This window comes from Pteropus alecto, unplaced genomic scaffold (assembly GCF_000325575.1).
Source record: "Pteropus alecto unplaced genomic scaffold, ASM32557v1 scaffold74, whole genome shotgun sequence".
NCBI lineage: Eukaryota > Metazoa > Chordata > Mammalia > Chiroptera > Pteropodidae > Pteropus > Pteropus alecto.
In genome coordinates, this window is record NW_006436291.1 from 6317308 (window position 1) to 6334390 (window position 17083).

The window sequence follows — 17083 nt, forward strand, 5'->3', positions numbered from 1 at the left end:
TGACCCTCAGCAGGTTCTCACAGCATGTCCCCTGCAGCACACGAGCGAGGGTTCCTCTGAAGTATAGACCTAGGAGTGGGAGGGCTGGGTACACGTGTTCAGCTTTGCGAGACAATACCCACTTATTTTCCAAACTGGTTTTCCAGTAAACTCTCTTGTCAGCAATACGGATGAGTTCCCATCCTCCGCATCCTCACTTATGCATGGCATTGTCAGACGTCTTAACTTTTGTCAACCTAGCAGATGTAAAATGGTAGGTACCTTTTGGGGGGCAGGGAGATGTGCACGTGTGTGCTTAAATGTGGCTCCTATATCTTTATTATCTGAAGGTGATGAGTAATACTTAGGAAAATATCAAAGAAGAAAGAAAATCTCAGTGGCTCATTGCATGGAAAAAGTAGGACTAGTTACTGGTGATTCAACAATTATTTTTTTCCAGCTTTACTGAGATATAATTGACATATAACATTCTGTAAGTTAAGGAGTGCGATATGATGATTTGTATATATATGTATGATATATGTATGTATATATTGTGAAATGATTACCACAATAAGCTTACTTAACATATCCCTCACCTTACTTAGTCCCTTTTTGTTTTAATTGCAATTGCCAAAATGTCTATAAGAAGACCTCATATTTCAATAACCACCCTAAATGTAAATGGATTGAACTCGCCAATAAAAAGGCACAGAGTTGCAGGATGGGTCAAAAAACAAAACCCAACCATGTGCTGCCTCCAGGAGACACATCTCAGCTCCAAAGACAAATACAGACTCAAAGTGAAAGGGTGGGAAATGATATTTCGAGCAAATGGCATTCGGAGAAAAGCGGGAGTAGCAATGCTAATATCAGACAAAATAGACTTCGAAATAAAAAAGGTAAAGAAAGATACTGAGGGACGCTTCATAATGATAAAGGGAATCGTGCACCAAGAAGACATAAGACTTATTAATATCTATGCTCCCAATCAGGGAGCCCCAAAATACGTAAAGCAATTTGCTAATTACCAAGGAGGTTGAGCATCTTTTCCTATGTTAATTGGCCAATCCAGTTTACTCTTCCATAAAATGTCTGTTCATGTTTGTTGCCCGTGTTTCTATTGGGTTGTTTGTTCCTTCCTTGATTTTTTTCCATTTATCTGCATTCTGAATTCTAATCTTTGGTTATGTGCGTTGCCAATACCCAAGTTCTTGTTGAAAATTCTGAATGTTAATGTAGTCTAACTTATCAGCCTTTTGTGTTTGGCTTAAGAACCCCTGTCATACCTATGTGCGGTGGTGAAGAAGTCTCTTCCATTTTCTTCTTAAAATGTTTAAGGTTTGCCTTTCGCGTTTAATCCATCTAGGATTGCGTTCCGTGTATGGTGTGAAGTACGGATCCCATTTCACTCTGCCCACGTGGTGAACCCATGTTCCCAGCACTTTTCACTGAGTAGTCAATCCAAGCTTTGTCCCAAAGGTCTGCGGAGCCATTTTTGCGTGGTCTGCTCCTAGGGTCTCGACGCCGTTCCACGAGACTTCGGCCTATTGTTGGGCTCGTACAGCTCTATCACAATGACTATAGCTTTATATACATCCCGATATTGACAGGGCAGGCACTCCTACACACGCACGCACACCCACGTGCACACCCACGTGCACATGCACACACACACTAATGTACATACAACTTTTATTTGGCTATTTTCCGTTTGGCGCACATGTTTTCCAGGCGAAAGAGAAGCGTGGTGGCTGAATTCCACGTACCAAACACGGTAGGGAGATTCTGACACATATTATCTCATTTAAACCATAACTAACTCTGCAAGGCAGAGACCTATTTTTTCACCTTTATTTTGGCAGTAAGAAAATCGAAGCTCAGAATAGTTCGATGACTTGCCAAAGTCACCCGCCAAGCAGGCAGAAACCCCTCACTCGAGTCTATTGGACTCACAGAGCCTGGATTCCCAGAAGCAAGCTCCTTTCCAGATGCCATCAGACGTCCACAGACCTCTCTCTGCCCCGCATGGAGACGGCGGCTGGGGGTCTGAGCCTGGGCTTGGTGACGCCGACCTCCTGCCCCGGACGCGCTCTCCCCAAAACGTGCCGTCAGCTTGGCTACCTGTCCTCTGTTGGGCATTTTTCTCTAATTGCGAAGCATTTTCTGTTCAACTTGGATTGTGCAGGGGACGGGAGGAGGCAAAACGGAAGCTGTTCCAGACGAAATTCGACTTCCTGCCTAGAGCTTTTGCCAAGCAACTCAAGAAAATGCCTGCGAGGGGCCCGGCACCGTCTTTTTCCGATGAGAATGGCTGCGCTCTCTGCGCACATAATAAACCCGACCGGCCCCGTGGAGTCACTGGCGTTAATTACGCGGTTGAGGTTAAATATATTTTACGGACAAAAGCAATGATAGACGGGTTCTTCGTACAAAAGATTCCAGCTCATTTGAGATTTAACCATTTTTTAATTTAATAATTTTTTTTTAAAGGCACAATTGTAAAGGTCAGATCTAATTCCACTGCCTATTATGGGCTGCCAAAGCCGAGGCTGCAGCTCGAGCCAGCTGAGGGTGACTCAGGACTGGGGAAGAGACAGCTGGCCGAGGACGCGGCTGGCCCCCGAGAGCGACTGCGGGTTCGTGCAAAGATCCGCAGCATCAATTAGGGCAGCTCTCGTCTCCTGGCCGGGTCTCGTGGCCAACGTCTAATTTACTTCCCCGGTTTTACCACGCTGTTTTCCCTTTCAGTGTTTATTTACGGCCTCTGTTTCCTTTGCCAACCGCCTTGTCTGTGGCTGTGAATTTATTTTTAAATTCGGTGTTTAAATTCAGTTATGAGATCCAACATTACATCTCAAAATCCAATCAAAAACACAATGGATGCTCCTGTGGCAGTGGGGCAGGTTAACATGTAAACACACGCTGATCACCGGACCCTGAGCCACTGGGGAAAATCAGTCCATGAGTCAGAAGGAACTATGAGGAGACGTGACTGCGAAACCCACCCCTCCAGAAGCTTCCCACAGGCTTCTGTGACTGTGATGTCTCACTTAGAGATATGGAAGGGGAGGCCTCGAGAAAGCAAGCAAGCGCCTGGGTCACACGGCCCACCCACAGTTTTCCCCTACCCCCAGCACCGCACTGTGCTTACCTAGAGCCCCTGGTCACTGGACGGTGTGCAGGTTCTGCAGAGGAGGGGCTAGAAACTCCCAAACCCCACGACTCCGTCGTACACCAGGCCACCGCCCCCGACGCCCAGACTCTGCTCCTTGCCCAAAGTGGGCACTTGCACTAAAAATTCAACCTGGCTCTCTGTCCACTGGGCTGGGCAGGGGCTCCAATAGGGGACATTCTGGAATAGTCCAGTCTAAGAATCCAAATACTCCAACAGCTCTCGAAACAAAACTGTGGACAGTGTCATCCGTGATGAAATGAAAGCCGTTAGAACATACACCACCGAGGTTCTCTGCAACTGTTGCCCCAGCTCCCTGGCCCTGGTCTTGCTCCGAGTTTGACGGGGTCACCCTCCCCCTGCAGCCAGAATGACGTTTTTAAAAAGCAAATCTGATCATCTTGCTCTCCACTGCCTCCCCCGTCCCCTGCTGCAAGGTTCCCCGTGGCATTGGGACAAAGTCCGAGTTCTTTAGCGAGGCGCACGAGGCCACTCCAGGATCTGTCCCCCGCTCTGGTGTCCAGCCACGCTCAAGCGAGAACTCTCGCAGGGCTGGATCTGAGCCCAGCCCAAGCCCTCCCCTGGAAGGCGCCTCTGTCGCCGCCCCTGGTAAAGCCCCACCAACTACTCAGTGAGCCCTTCGGAGACCCAGGCCCCCTGCTAAGCAATTCCTCAACGCTGTCTATGTTCGTTCTCAACAGCCCCGGGTAGATACATTTAAAGACGGAAAAGCTAAGGCCCCTAGATGTTCAGTGATCTGTCCACTGTCCCACAGCCAGTTGCGGCCAAGCTGGGGTGCTGGTTGCTGTGGGATCTTCCCTATCCACCTTCCCTATCCTCTGTACCCCATAGCCTTCCGTGAAGTGCTGCATTGTCTGGTTGAACCCCATAAAGTGGACCCCCTGAAAGCAGGGGCTCAGCTTAATTTGTCTTTGTGTCCCCGGCTTTTGGCCAATGCCTAGCACATCACAAGTGCTCCATTAATATGTGAAAAAGAATGAATGAACCATTGGGGAAGATATTTATTGGTAAACGAATTTATTAACAACGGCCACAAAAGAATACCGCAGAGGTCTGTACTGTGCAGTTAATCTGGAGAACATCATTGGCGCACAGTGTCTGTAGAGACAGATCCACTCAGCACTCCAGCGATGGCTGAAGAATTGAGGGGACTGTCCTTGGCAAGGCTTGGTCCCCAGCTCTTCCCTTCTGGCCACCCAGCATGCTTCTTGGTTAGCTCTCAGTGCCATTAGCTATAGAATCAGGGCCCAAATTTCAGTATTCTATTAAAGGCCCAGATTTAAGTATTCTATTAAACATATTAGAAAGATAAATCGGTCGTCCAATTCAATGTTTTCTGAGGCACATGCATGTAAATTACATTTATCCAGATGTGTAGCAGGGCTGTGCCAAACCATTTAAAACATAAAGCAGATAAGTTCCTTAAGCCTAATTTTCAGCTTCCCAAGGATCAGTCCTCTGCAGATGGCCGGGCAGATGAACGCTGGAGAGAAATTAAGGGCTGTCTGTATCTTTCAAATTGACATGGAGAGCAGTTGGGTTCTGCTAGAAACTAAGAATGACCACAAAATGTAATTATGATTGTAATGAGAATGGGTTAAGCTTAAACTATTTCTCATTTTCATTGCAGTCACTGCCACAAGATGGAGTGGAGATTAATGCCAGGCCATTTCCTGTGCTTGTTATACTCCTTGTCATTAGAATAAAACATCATCATTTGAGCATCTCATGTATACTGAGAAGGATGGCCGGGAGGGGTGGCTACTGAGTGCTGGCCACATCTCCGTGCTCCGGTGGGCTCCTCCGTGGTTGGCGACTGCCCTGGCCATGGGGCAGATTTGCTGGAAACCAGCGCCCCCACGCCGCCTCCCCATTCTGCAGCCTGGACTAGAGTCAGAGCCCATTCTCGTGAGCCACAGAACAGGAATGACAGTGCAGCTCTCCTGCACAAGGCCGCTGCAGCTCTCAAGTGAGAAACGGCTTACGAAGGGCTTTGCAAACTGTAAAGCACTGTTCAAGCACAAAGGAGGACGATGACGAGGGCACCAGCTTCCGAACGAAAAAGATCTGAGTGCACTTCCCAGCTCAAGACCCCGCATTGTGTGAACAAGATCAAGACACCTCTGCGAGCCTCCACCTCCTCACCGCTGCGGTGAGGACAAGACCACTCACTGCATGAGGGTTTTTGCGAAAAGTAAATGAGACGACGAATATCGTGTGCCTATCGTGTGACATGTGTTTGGTGCCCTGTGAATGGTGGCTATAGTGGTAGATGATGTCATCATCTGCTTCATTATTAGATGCAGACGCATCGATATTCTAATGACACGAGAAGCAATATTGAGGATCGTTGGCTCAAGGCAGGAGTCCTTCATCACCAAATTCTTTGTGTGAACAAAGTCTTACTTTGAGGTCCCACAGGTGGGAGCAGAGTTGCTTTGGTTCAAGAGGAAAGGGGGGTGCCTCCGGACTGACTGTCGACCCCTGTCCCCAGCAGCTCCTAAGGGTGCAGCTCCGAGGGAGAAAGTACTGAGTGGACACGTTTAGTGGTCCAGGTCTCGCAGCCAACACCTGCTGCCTGGCTCCCTGGAAGTCCTTGGTGAGTCTCCTCCACAGTCCCCTCTATCTGACATCTCTCTTGACCCCCAAGCAAAATTGGTCCCTGTCCCTCGTGGGCTGAACTATCACTTAGCAACTGGAAAGAACCCTGGCAGCCACCCATTTTCACAAAGTTGAATAACAATCATTATTGATTCCAAAAAAATTTTCATCATTCCCCCCCAAAAAACCCTGTGCCTACAAGTGGTCACTCCCCATTCCCTTCCTCCCTCCAGCACACGGCAACCGCTAACCCTCTTTCTATCTCGATGGATTTTCCTGGTCTGGGCAGTTCGTATAAATAGAATGATCCAATATGTGGTCTCTTGGGACTAGCTTCTCTTAGTGTAATGTGTTCGAGGTTCATCCACATTGTAGCAGACATCAGCACGTTCATTCCTTTTCATTGCCAAATAATAGTACGTTGTATGGATATAACACATTGTGTTTATCCATTTGTTGACTGATGAATATTTGAATTGTTTTCAGTTTGGGGCCATTACGAATAGTGCTGCTAAGACCATTCGCGGATACGTTTTTGTGTGGACTTTCGATTCTCTTAGGTATATGCCTAAAAGGAAAGTCCTCGGTCATGTGGTAGCTCTGTTTAACATTCAAGAAAACTGTCAAACTTTTCCAAAGCAATTGCACCATTTTATATCCCCACCAACGGTATATGAGTTCCAATTTCTCCACATCTTTTTCAACACCTATTTTTTTTTTTTTTTAAATAGCCATCTTAGTGAGGGTGAGGTGGTATCTCATTGTGGTTTTGGTTTGAACTTATCTAATGATCAGTGAGGTTGGGCACCTTTCCATGTGCTTATTGGCCATCTGTTTACCTAATTCAAGTTCTTGGACCATTTTTTAATCAGGTTGTTGGGTTTTTTATTGCTGAGTTGCCAGAGTTCTTTATAGATTCTGGATACTAGACCCTTATCAGACATACGGTTTGCAAATATTTTTTCTAATTCTGTAGGTTGTTTTTTCACTTTTTACTAGTATCCTTTGAAGCTCAAATGTTTCTGATTTTAATGGAGTCTTATATTTTCTTTGGTTGTTTGTGCTTTTAGTTCCATATCTAAAAAACCATTGTTTAATCCAAGATCAAAAAGGTTTGTAGGTATGTTTTCTCCTAAGAATCTTCTAGTTTTATCTCTTACATTTAGGTCTTGTATCCATTTTAAGTTAATTTTGTATACAGTGTGAGGCAGGGCTCCAACTTTATTCTCTTGTATGCAGATACAAGACTGAGTTATCCTGGGTGGGCCAGACCTAATCAGGTGAGCCCTTAGAAGAGGGTAAAGTGTCAGAGAAATCCCCCTGCTGGCTTCAAAGGAGGAGCAAATAGCCACATTGTGAGCTGCCTGTGGAGAAGACAGCCTCGAGAAGCCACGGGCCTCAGTCCTACAACCACAAGAAACTGAATTCTGCCGACGACCACGTGACCTCGAATGAGGCCACTGGGCTTCAGGTGAGAGCCCAGCCCTGGCCAACACCTGGACTGCAGCTTCGTGAGACCTGAGCAGAGGCTCCAGGTACATCATGCCCAGGCTCCTGAACCATAGACACCGTGAGGTAACAGATGTGCGTTGTTTAAGCAGCTAAATCTGTGGTAATTTGGTACACAGCAACAGAAAACAAATACAGTGTCCATGATTTTCTTGAAAACAATTCAGAAAAAAACACGGGGACAGGCAAAGCAAACGCGACGAGATAGTTACTGCCTGAATCCGAGCGATGCGTCGATGACAGTTCATTATAACATTCTGCCCACTTTTGCGAAGGTTTGAAATTTTTCATATTAACAAAATTTAAAAGATGTCTCACGAAGACCTGTAATTGCCTTTAGGTCAGGGGCCCTGACAATTCTGTCACCACTGTATCCCCAGCACCCAGCACAGAGCCTGACACGTGGTGGGTGCTCCACCAATAGCTGTTAGGTCAATTAACTGATGTGTCGACATGTTCCAGTTTATCGACTCGCGACGTTCTTCTGAAGTCGGCATCCTTAACACCATTTCACTAATGCGAGAACGGAGGCCTGGGGCGTCTGTGATTCAAAGTCGCCCGATGAGTAATCGATGAGACGAGGGTTCGGGTCCTCCGATTCCTGATCCGACACCGCTGGTCTCGTCTGGAGTGTGATATCTGACGCCAGGTTTCCTTTGGGATTTTAATAGCTGCTGCTTCACTCCGGTTTATCAGGAGAATTTACGAACACCGCCACAGTCCCATTGAGACATCCGTTAGGAAACCCAGGCAGGCAGGTTAAATGGTCATTTCCTTTCTACTGTACCATGGTCTCACCTCCCTCCATGAATCAAAGTGAGTAAAAGGTTCTTCACTTACTGACATAAAACAAATTGAACGAATTATGTTCCTTAACTGAGGAAGAACTAGTTACGCCATTGATTCGGGGCCAGCCTGAGCCAAGATTTTTCTCCTTATTAACATTCACTTGCAAATGGGGTTTAGATTCTTCGTGTAACCGGTGCATCGATCTCATCAGCATACCTGGCCGCATCTCGGTGGTCCTGCTCCTGTGCACTGTTTCTGGGTACCACACCTGCCTGATACCCGCTTCTTAGCAGGCTGTGAATCCCCATCACAACCAGGCCATGAATCAGAGCCGTAGGTGGAAGCCATTGCTAACGATGGTGTCGGTGACTCCGGAGCAAGAGCCTCAGATGCTGAGTAACCAGCACAGACCGCTGCGGATCTCTTTTTCTTGAAACATGCTAACCGCGGAGAGTGGAAATTCCAAGCTCTCATCCTCTGGGGCCGTTTTGGCTACTATTGAAAGGACCACTGGGGGTCCTGGGGAAGCCCTATCTCTGATGCCAAGTCCTGCTCAGACGCACATCGGTTGGTCATTGCTGGAGGGACGGTAGCTGTCTGCATGGCACATATGTGAAAAGCCTTGTGCCTTCCTGGGGAGGCTGGAGCGCAGGACAAGACCCCCCTGGTTCACAGCAGGGGCTGGGGACTCAACGGCACCAGAGAGGGCTGAGCCCTGCCCTTCGCTCCCGCGTAACTCAGACCCATTATTGACCGCTCTAAAATTTATTTCTGCAAAATGAGGCGGATGATAATCGTTATTACTTATCCCACATCACAGATGAGGTGATTGAGGGTCACGGAGTAAGCAGTAAGCGACGGAGCCAAGCTTGGAGCCTCGACCTGCCTGTCTCCGAAGCCCAGAGACGTTTCTCTACGTGACGCTAGGTGTCAGGAGCATCCTGGCACTTAAGGAATGGACTTGTGCAGTGGAGTCAGGGAGCTAACAAATGACATTTGCAGTCCCCATCACTAACTTGCTCCCTCAGCCTTTCAAGACTCTGAGTGACCTGAGGAACAATCAAAAGGAAGGAACTTAAAAGCCACTTTAAATTTCAGACCAATTCAATTTTGGAAAATCACTCGTGAGGTGTAGCTTCTAGACAAAATTTCTAAATGACTAATACTCTTCTTTGTCCATTTCAGGGGAAAATGAATGTTGCTGCTAACATTTGACATCAATCGCCCAATCACATGTTGTCACATCATTACTCAGCTCTGTGACAAAGGCGGAGGAAAGAGACGGCAGCCGAAATGGTGCTGTTGGGCGAGGAACCAATTCAGGGAAACTAGCAATGATGGAAGAAGGAACAAAATGAAATTTGGCTAAAGAAGCCTCATGTAATGGGTTACATTGAGAAAGAAACGGAATAAGAAGTTGATGCTTTATCGAGATCGCTATTCATTTCACAAATAGCTTTTTAAATTCTCTCTGTATATTAATTTGGTTCTAGTGCGCCATCGGAGGGCCTGCCACTGAAGGCGACTGGTCACCGGGGCAGAAATCGTGAGTCACCTGTGCTGGAGTCACGGAAGAGGCGAGGCCCATCGCCTGCCATTTTAAAATCAGGCCTCCACTCTTGCTGTTCACTTGCCCGCGGGGAACTGTTTTTCTACTGCCGAGAGGAAGGAAAGAAGCCCCGTGAATCTGAACCAAGGCCAGCCCTGCAGCGCCAGTGTGCGGGAGTCGGTGGCCAGAGCAGAGCTGGAACTACCATGGCTTGGGGACACCTCTGAGGCCTTCTCATGCTCGGGGACCAGGTAAGAGGCTCTGAAAGTCACAGGTGCAGGGCTGGTGGTTTTATTGGCCTGTAAGCGACTTTGGCCCGGAGAGAGTAGGCGTGCCGAGGACGTTAACATTCGCACGAAAAGGCGGTGTAGACGGCGTTCCTTCCTCACTGACCAACGAAGGTCAGAGAGAGACTCGGGGCGTTTAGCCCTGCACAAAATAAATTCCTGCCCTCCACCTGGAGCTGGACTTCCAGACGCAAGTGTGAGGGGGACGAAGACGGCTGGGGATGACCCTGCCTTCTCCATTACTCCACCAAGGGACACACTCCTGCGGCCGTATCTTTGGTGAAACAGTTTAGCCCGCAGTTGCACGGTTCCTCTTTCATGATCTCTGCAAGGCGTGGTCTTATCGGCTGTCAGGGGCCCTGTGCATAGAGGGCAGGGACCTCGGCCCGGAGCGAACATTTTTAAATTAACTCTCGCAGACATGCTTTCCCTCTGTATGTCCTTGCTCCCTAGGTTGCGTTTCCCTGGGGTACGATCCTGAGGTAATATGGAGCCCCCTGTGGTGAGCGGCCGAGGCGAGAAGAGGGGCCACTGCAATGGCAGCAGAGACAGGGCCTGATGACGGATGAGGTAGGTTTGGGACAAGGTGGTGGGACGATCAGAAACAGGACTGGAGTCCCAAGTCTGGGGAAATGATGGTCCCGTGCACGGAACAGCACCTGCGGAGGAGATAAAGGCTGGAGAAGTGGACATGACGCCAGCGGACATCCAGGACAGAAAGTCCAGCCAGAGCTGCGACCATGCCATTATGCAGAGCCGGGCAGCAGATGAAGGCCTGAGAGCGTGTGAGTTTGCCAGGGGAGACGCCCATATGTAAACATTCATGCGGAACCATTTCTCAACCTGCATCGAGAACGAGCATTTAAATTACCCAAGACCCTTCGGAAGAGGGAACTTCCTTCCAGCCTGATGGCTTCTTGTCAAAACACACACGGCCCCTTCTTCACCGTTTAACCGAGTGGGCTAATCTCCCGGCCATAGAATATTGGCGTGAGTTGCTTATTTTCCTAAAAGCTCGAAATTCAAATATGTAGGTTTGTGTTTGCCTGTAATTAGCATGACGTAGCTATTCAGGAAAAGTACAGCATCCCTTCCTGATAATAAAAAGTGATTAATTACCAATTACGGCAAGTATCCGATTTCGTACGGTTTACCACTGGTCTGTGCCACCGGATTGCTAGCTTTCTAATTGCAGACATTAAAAGTTCTAGATAATTATTGTTGAAAGATTGGTAATATTAAAAATATTGGTTGCAGCTATTATTACATTTGCTCTAAATGCAACCAAGACTGAAATTTATGTCTGAGCTGCCAGCCGTTTCATCAGGCTATTTCTGTGACTGGTTTGAAACAACTGGTTTTTATTTGCCTTTCACAGAGCCTATTACGACAAGTCTATTAAAAGCTCTGGGCTCCCCATTTTGTAAAGCTTTCATTAAGTGAAACAAGCTAAAAAAAAAATCACTAGTAGGTGCCTTTAGCAAAGTAGGGAGGTAATTATCTCATTTACAGATAACTACGTGCATTTCATTTTTCAAAGCACAAAGAGAAAACTAGCTCTAAATGACACTTTTTCGTACTCATTAAATTCACTAGAGAAATATCAAATTAGGAGCTTTCAGTACAAACGCCATCGTGAACTCTGACAGCCGCTATCAACAACAGGGACATTCGGGGAAAATGTCTTCACGCCCAACGTGGAAATCAAGGAAGAGTCCTGCGAGCTCGAAAAGGGTTTTTTTAGTGTTGTTTCAATCCAAACGCCTGAGCTGTTCCTCTAAATGACCGGCTTATCTGTGAGCGTGACGGGCAGTTCAGAGAACCGGAGGTTCTATGCAAGCCGGGGGGTCCTGGACGGCGACAGTGGCCAGAGTCGCTGAGGCATATGACTCGGTGATGCACTGAGCTCAGATCTTGATGGGCCCCGTGCATCTATGGACCAGCGGGGAGGCCAGAGAGACGGCCGAGCACCACTCAGCGAGGCCGGCGCAAAGGGGAGCGGGGCCAGTGCCGCAGCGAGGAAGAACCCAGAATCCACAGAGGAGGGGCTGCTTCATTCAGGTCTTGCAGGATGAATAGGAGTTCACCGGCTCCACAGGGAATGGTAGGAGGGCACCCTAGCGAGAAATAATATCCAGAGCGCGCTGAGGCTTCATGATGTTCTCAGCATGAGAGAAAATATCTGGAAACTAAGAAACGTCCAGTTCGGTAGGTCATTGAATTTGGGACTGTTTAAGAAAGGCTCTCGGCCTGGCCCCTTTTGTTGGTCACCACAAAATGTGATAAACTATTTAAACACTCGACACGAAAGAAACGACTAAATAAGCTACGGTACATACCGACGTGGGATCAGACATAAAAAATTAAATTGCTTAGAGAATGATTTTAAAAGCAAGAAACGAAACTGCAAAGATGATCTCAGATATGTAAAGTCACATGCACGGAAGGCAGGAAAGACACCAAGGGCCAGCAGAGGGTGTCCCTGGGTTGAGGGGAAGGGTTTTTCTCTTCTCACATTTTCAATAACGAACTTTGTATGTGTGATCAGAAAACGAAAGTGGGAAAAAAAAGTCTGCCCAGTAAACAAACAAGCCCTAGCCAGGGTTAGAATTCAGAAGGAACACAGAAAATTTGTACAAAAGAGCCCCCACAGTATCGAGTGGCCCACTTCTGACAAATTTCCTCAGGAAAGTAGGCAGGTATCTGAAGACACTTCAAATCTGCAAACGAGTTTTATGAATTATCGAGCATCTATTTGGATTCTATAATCACAAAGCTTTTTTGTAAATTTCTGCCTCCTTGGAACTGAGTTTTGCCCACTTCATCACCACACGCGTGTCCAAAGGCCTCGGAAGGGTGCCATTTCGAGATGACCCAGTTATCATAACGGGAGGTGGGAAGCTTAAAATAACGGGCACTCCGGGATGAAGAATGTCCTCCGGACAGGCCCAAGGGCTTCCAGCAGCCGACACGAGGACCTCAGGCCGGAGCATTATTGGCGCTTCAAGCATTCTAGAGCCCTGCACGGGGGGCGGTGGGGGGGAGATGCATTTTGGGGTATTATGCGTTCACTCTGGGCACATCTACTCTGTCTGTGGTTTTCCTTCTAACGTGCTGCATGCAGCAGGCAGGCTGCGAGGGAAACCGGAGCTATAAACCCCGATTGATTGATAGATTCCATCACCATTTTTAGGGTCCGTTGCACAAACTATTTTGACAGTTGAAGCTCATAAATTAACGAGCAAGCCCAAAGTGACACAATGAAGAAGATGTTGTGGCCGCTTCCATTTCACCGCCGGGTGATTACTCAGGATCTCGGGGTGCGCACGGCGCAGGCGGCGGCCTCCCTCTTTTGTTCCTGCTTAGCCAGAAGATAAATGTCTGAAACTAAGGACCCCGGGCACTCAATAAGAAAAACCTTTTAGAGAGGAGAGCCTTGCACGAGTTAAAAGAAACCTACTCCATTTTTCTGGAGGGAAAGATGGAAAGAAGGGTCCCCAATGGCAGACATCAAGCCCTTTTATTGAGGCTAAAAAGTCTGAATCCGCGGAGGAGGGAAAGGAAAAGAAGGGAGATGAGGCGGGTAAGAAAGAGAAGGGAGGGAGAAAACAAAGCCGGCCGGACCGTGACTTAGGGCAGAGGAATAAATGGCTGAGAGTTAAAGCGAATAAGCATGGACTGCATGTATTTGGGGGGCACCGCGCACCGTCTAAGGCGTCGCCAAGATTAATCAGGAAATCCGGGACTCCTGTCCCCCACACGCTGTCGCAGGACGTCATGGCGCTGCGTGTGCTCGAAACGGAGAGAGCCTGCAGTGTTTTCATCTCCGAAGAGAAGGAAACTCATAAGCGAGAGGGAGGCTTAGATCCTCAAAGGATTCGAGACGTATATCCACACCTACGTCACAGAACACAGCCCCCAAAATGGACTTTTTCGTTCACATCCGAAAGTAATGATGGCCAAAGACAAGTGATGGTTTAAGAGATCGCCCTTCTTGGAGGTGCAGTGAGGGCAGAACCGATTAGAAATCATCAGAGGTAGATCGGAACGCCCACTTCAGAATTGAGTAAAACGTCCTCTTTCTTCTTCTCATTATGAAAGTAATTCCCTGGGGTGGGAAAAAAACTCAAGTGAACTGAATTACCCAGGTACAAATGGCACCCTTTCCGCTGAGTAGACATCACCCCATATTTCAAGTCTGAGCAACTTTTAAATTACTTGGAGAATTCATAGAATGTTTTTCAGTTTGACAGCTGTCGAGCCCAAGAGCGTGCTGCTAAGCAGGAAGCAAAGCCTCCGAAGATTTATTTTCTTAATGGGTTGGAAATTAAAAGGGCTTCAAAATGCCCGTTAGAAACCCAGCTTGGGGGCCGGGCTGTGTTACAAGGAGCCTTTTCCTTACAAGTGCTGAGAATAGGGACTGAAAGGGTAGGGCGGAGGCGCTCGGAGTGTGTCCACGTGAAGCCAAAACAAGTCTTTGAAAAGTGAAAGACGCAGTCGAGCCACTGGGTTATTTTGTCTACGCGGCACCAAAAACGCCAGGTTGGCCGAAGTCCTCCACCCACTCGGAAGTCAAAGGAAGGGAAACAGAGAGGACCCCTGAGAGTTAATTCGAGCAGAGGGGGGAACCAAGGCATAGCGTGGGGGGTGGGGGGGGAAGGACTTGTCCGGGGTCTCATGAGCAAGGGAGGGACAGAGCAGCGTCAGACCCCGGGAACCAGCAATCTCAGAGGGGTTCCCCAAACCAGCGGACGGTGACCCCAAGTGTGGCATTTTCACGGAGGAGGAGAGGCCACTGAGTTACCAGACTTAGCAAATAAAAATCCAGGACATCTGGTTACATTTTAATTCAAATAAACAATGAACACTTTTTTAGTATAAATGTGCTTGGGCCATATTTATACTAGATTTTATTTGTTGAGTATCTGAAGTTTAAATTTAACCGGGATTCTGTACTGGCTTCCCCAGGAGGGGTCGTTTCTTGGGGACAGGGACGGAATCTGAGGCATTTTCCCTCCGCGCCCCACAGTAACTGGAACCGCGGTAGGCACAGAGCAGGCCCCAAGCAGATGACTGTCTGTAAGCTAACCTGGTGGGAGAAGTCACCGCACTTAAATGGCTGCCTAGAAGATCTAGCTTGGAGACAAGAAGAACCTGGTAAAAAAACAAAATCCTCGAAGTTCTAGAAGGCCTCGCTAGAAGGAAGGAAGTGACTGTATACGGACTTGTGTGAGCCACGGTATCTACAAAGTGTCCTTAATCTTCCTAGTCGTCGCTTGGGATAGGCCTCGTTACTGTCCATGATTGACAGAAGAGGAGACCGAGGCTCAGAGAGGGCCCGTGGAGGGGCGGGGCTTTTCCCGGGTCGGCCACACCTCAGAGCGCCGCTCTGGCCACCGAGTTCACAACGCAGCGAGCCCCTTGGAATGTACTACCTATGCTAGACATGATTCTGGGCACTGTATGCGTTTTTTCCTAGTTAATCTCCTCAACGCCCCTGTAAGATGGATAGATTATTCTCCTCGTTTTCTAATGTAGAAACTGCAGCACAGAGCAGTTAAGACACTTGCCCTGGGCCACACAGCCAGGACGTAACCCGGCCATCCGTCATCTCCCTGCTACGCCACCCCCATCACACAGCCCCACTGCCTCCGCCTTACCTGACCATCCAGGAACCTGCCTGGTACGTGCAGTTCACACGAGCCCAGCCAAGGTCCATCCAGTGCTCCGAGCAGAAGGCAAAACCAAACTACGCTCCCAGTGCAGACTGGTCTGGCCTCCGGGCTAGCCCTGCTCCTCCTCACACAGGCAGGACAAGGGCCGCCCTCCTCCATTAGGGGCCAGCGGGGGACCAAAAGCACACAATGGGAGGCCAGGGCGTGGGGTGCTAGGGCTGGGGCAGGTACCTCCCAAGAGCCAAAAATAATCTCTCACTCTGAAAATGAAGATTCTGGATCGCTAAGGATTTTGATGGAGCTGCAATAAACCAAAACGTCCATTGGATAGACATCACCTTTAATTATTTTGCTTCTAGAACAAATTAACAATTCTCCTTACAGGAGCTAAAAGAAGGTGCTTCGTGCCTCCGATGTCCGCAAATCATTTCTGCCAAACTTGACTTATGCTTCTACTCAGAGATGCCTTCCTACGCGATCTCAGTTGGCAGGAACGTTCCCAGGCCTCTTTCATCCCCAGCGATAATTCAACCCAAAACAGCAAGCGCTCCTTGCGGCCCCGTGTGCCCAGCACGCTGCCTAGACTTGGCAGGGACCACGTGGCTGGGCCTGCCAGGGCCCGGGAGGGTGCCGTCTACAGAGGGTGCGCCTGGGTCTCCCAATAAAATACCATGACCCCAAATACCATTCCCACCCAAAAGCGTGGGAGGTGATTTCCACACTCTGTGTTCACAGCCGGTGCCGCCACCACTGGGTGACTTGGGCAAATGCCTCACCTCTTCCAAGCCACGGTCTCTCATTTCATCTTCGTAACACATATGGAGTGCCCGATAAATATTAACAAAAGATCAAGAAATAATCCTATCCCTGAACTCTGAACGCCATTGAGCTGTGAATTAGAATCTCGACCGGCCCACCAGCCACGGTCCGCCCGACGTCACATTCCGCAGCACGAAGGCAGCCGTGCAAGGGACAGACCTATGGGAACATTCCTTAAGACGACATGAGAAAATACACTCACTTCTGCACGAACGTTGCCCGCGGAGAGGCTGTTACACACTTCGCCGTGTTTTCCCATGTCCTTTTCATTAAATGGAGCGAGAGGGGTCGTCGCTGCTTCTCCCAGGTCTGCGAAGCGCAGGCACCTGAGACCAGCAGCCCACGGCTTCGGGCCCGCCCCGTGGCTGAGCCGACGAGAACCAGGCCTGGCAGGGCCCTGCTCCAGAGCTTCAGAGTCACTCGAGTGCCACTTTCCCAGGGTCACCCACGCTTACCCAACTCCCCCTCAGCGCACCTACAGTTAATGGCCGAGTGACACCACCGCGAAACTCCACAGCTATCGGAACACCTGGCACACACCTGCGGCCCAGGTCGCCACGCCCCTCCAGGAGGCCCAAGGCACGAACCCTCTCTCCCTGTCCTCGAGTGCTCAGTTGCCTCCTCCATGGATCAGGGCCCCCCGCCGGGCGTCCGTGTGGGTTTCCTGGGGCTGCTGTGT